Source organism: Genypterus blacodes, unplaced genomic scaffold (genome assembly GCF_046128005.1).
Source record: "Genypterus blacodes isolate CSIRO-AG114 ecotype Tasmania unplaced genomic scaffold, CSIRO-AGI_Gbla_v1 ptg000516l_1, whole genome shotgun sequence".
NCBI classification, from domain to species: domain Eukaryota; kingdom Metazoa; phylum Chordata; class Actinopteri; order Ophidiiformes; family Ophidiidae; genus Genypterus; species Genypterus blacodes.
In genome coordinates this window covers 1-3235 of record NW_027467271.1, presented here as the reverse complement: position 1 = coordinate 3235, position 3235 = coordinate 1, and the positions used below count along the sequence as shown (strand labels likewise).

At 48.0% G+C, this 3235-nt stretch overlaps 1 long non-coding RNA gene across 2 annotated transcripts; it reads left to right on the top strand.

Moving 5' to 3' along the window:
• The first annotated feature begins 331 nt into the window (after window positions 1–331).
• LOC142990352 (uncharacterized) lies at window positions 332–2578 on the top strand. Of its 2 annotated transcripts, none has more exons than XR_012960777.1 (2): window positions 332–654; window positions 1116–2578. It is a non-coding gene; the product is annotated as an uncharacterized LOC142990352 (long non-coding RNA). The 2 variants fall into 2 exon arrangements; XR_012960778.1 differs by having other exon boundaries at window positions 1096–2578.
• The last annotated feature ends 657 nt before the right edge of the window (window positions 2579–3235 follow it).

Here is a 3235-nt window from a genome sequence, read left to right as displayed (position 1 = left end):
TTCTCTTTCTGGAGGGTTTCTTTGTTGTTGTAAACATAAGAAATGGTACTTCTTCTTCAGTCATGCATGTAAATCAATAATCTAGATATTTGAGTTATATTTGGGTGTTTGAAGGTGCTGACGTCTCAGTTTGATATTGGACGCCGTCCTCTGGTCCGTCCTGGCGAGCAGCACTCACCTCCTCCAGATGCTGCTGTGTCGGGTTTCCACCAAACACAGGCCGAGAGAGTGAGTGTGTGTGTGTGTGTGCGGTGGGGTTTCAGTGGGAGGAGGAGGAGGCGATGGGGGAGGAGGGAGGGAGGGAGGGCAGGCGTGGAAGCGTGGGAGGAGGAGACATCAAAGGCGGAGGGGAAATCGGATCCCCCCGGCTCAGACAAAGCAGCATGTGGGGTTCAGGGACAAAGGAAACGCGATCCGCCATGTGACCGTGAACGCCACGCATGCTTCCCCGTCTGGCTCCATTCAGCTTTTCACTCATTCAGCTTTATGAGGAACAAACTGGGAGCTGAACACAGAAGGGATTTGATTCAGATTCTGGATTCTTGACTGTTTATTTAAACATCGTGGCTTCTTTCTTTTCTTTGTGAGCTAGTTGTGTCAAAAGTGATAGTAAAGTGAAATAAGAAGAAATCTGTTTCACCTGAATCTAAACCAGTAAGTGTGTCATATAGAGCAGTGAGCCGCTCTATGTGCTCTGTGTGAGGACACGCATGAAGAGCTCCATTATATGAGATCCAGTCTGAGGTGGAAACTGAAACCGCTGGGCATTTACAGGAACAGACCGGGCTTCATTCAAAACACTGTGGCAGCAATCCAACTGCAGTCAGCACAGAGAGTATAAAGTCAATAAACTTCACCGCAGGGCTTCAGTGTGTTTGGGAACATTTGTACTTCAGGGGAGGAGTTATTTTTAGAAATAATGAAATTTAAGTTACACCTGTACTACTTTTGATAAAACAACAACAGAAGAAAAACATTTAAATGAGGGGTTAAAGTCAAAACTACTGCTAGAATTAAGTTTAGAGAATAAAGTCATCATAGTAAAGTTCTAATAATGTTTCTAATAAATAGCATCTTGTTGTTATTCCCTCTCAGACTTCTGTTCCTCTTCTCAGGCCTAAGTCCTGACGTCCTCACAGAGGGACCAGCCTGATTACTGGGAAACTCAAATAAAAAGTTCTGGAAAAGCCCCAAACTTCTGCCTGTGTCGGGGCGTAAACACGACTTTAAACCGATAAGATCATCTACAAACAAGCCACAGGCCACAGGAGCCGGGGCCGAGCTGGGATCCGTGTGGTAAAGAGTGTGTGAGGCGTCACACAGGTGTTATGAAGTGATGAGGTAACCAGCAGCAGGCTGCCCCGACACGTCGCACAGCTCCTGCTCCATCACGCTTACATCACGCAGAGTGACAGCATGTTTTGGCAGCCGTGAACACGGGAACACGTCACCTGCTCCCAAATCCCCCACACACACACCTGCACCGGCCCGTCCCTGGACCACCAATCATAACAAACACACACGGGTCAGCGCCGGGCAGTGTGTCACCATTTACCTGTTTCATGTTTACACTTTAACATCGCTGTCGTCATGGAGCGTCCCTTAGTAACCACGAGCAGAGAGACAGAGCGGCAGAGCGGCAAACAGAGCTGCAGGTCTGCTCCCCTCTGGACCAGGCTGCAGAGCCTCCCCAGTTAAGGTCAAAGGTCACAGGGAGAAAAACACTGACAGGTAAGAACTAAACTTTATTCTCAGGTTTTGCCTTTTAAATCAAGACAAATGTAAGAATTCACATCTTTAGTCTGTATTATATGTGATACTGACTGCCACCTGTCTGTCTCTCACTTTAACCTTTGCCACATTCCCATTCCACCCAGAGGCATGCATCTATGCTGAGGCATAGAGGAGCGGCGGCGCTCCCTGGCCTGGCAGCGACTCCCCGGGTGAGTCAGCAGCAGTGCATGCTGGGAGCGCTCCACCACTTCCTTAGCAGCGTTCATTAGCAGACGGGGAAGAGAGCCGACACCTCGCAGGCCTCAGACCTCAGACAGGTTGGGACCGGCCCTTGGGATCCGCCTGACATCATGGAATGTTCTCATGTGGTTTGTGTGATATTCACTCAGTGTTTGGATGAAAACATCACAGAGGAGGAGGAGGAGGAGGAGGCAGGGAAGAGAGGGAGAGAAGGGCAGCGTGTGTGTTTGCTGTCAACACGGAGCTCGGCTCTCCAGCTGCACATGAGCACCGGGCAGCCTGACCAGGACCTCCAGTCTGTCACGGTGGGAGCGATTAGTGAGTGAGAGCAGAATGAAAGATGTGACTGAAACTCTCTTTGTTATTTTGGGGCCACGAGACCAAAAACAGCCTGAGACACTTTGACTCTGTGACCGAGTCTGAGCAGTCATGTGACCTCCAGTGCAGCATCCATTATGAAGAAGAGAAGACAGAGAGAAAGAGAGAAGACGGAAAGAAAGAGGAGACAGGAGGAAAGAGGAAAGACGAAAGATGAGAAGGACAAGAAGGGAGACTGCTTACTGAGAGAGAGAGAGAGAGAGAGAGAGAGAGAGAGAGAGAGAGAGAGAGAGAGAGAGAGAGAGAGAGAGAGAGAGGGAGAGAGAATGAAGAGAAAGAAACAAAGAGCTTTTGTTTCGTGGAATGTTTCAGGCCTCACATGAGGCCGAGAGTGGACCAGCGGCTCCTGGTGGCGGCTGTGAGTACTGCACTGTTACGTCTGCCACCTCTTCACTCTTCATCTGTTTGTCGGGCAAACAAACATTGACATGAACGAGGAAGGAGCACTTTGACATTCAGCTGAGAAGGAAACAGCAGGGGGCAAACAAAACACACACACACACACTCTCTCTCTGTCTCTCTCTCTCTCTCTCTCTCTCTCTCTCTCTCTCCTCTCTCTCTCTCTCCCACGCCATTTTTGCTCACTGAGTCATTTCATTAACTGGAAACACACACACACACACTTATTTTGGGACACACACACACACACTTATTTTGGGCTGATTGGATCAGACTCATTTCCAGACTTCCTGTAAATCTAAATGAGTTGATTTGCTTACAGAGATATTTATATTTATATTTATTTATATAACAGATCAGATGTGTTTCTGTGCTGTCAGTCTCTAATCGGTCTCCTTCTGTTTCTCTCTGTCTGTTTAAATGTAAATACTTACATAAAGATAAAGTTTCTAATCGAGTCAGAGGCTGACCTTTGACCTTTATG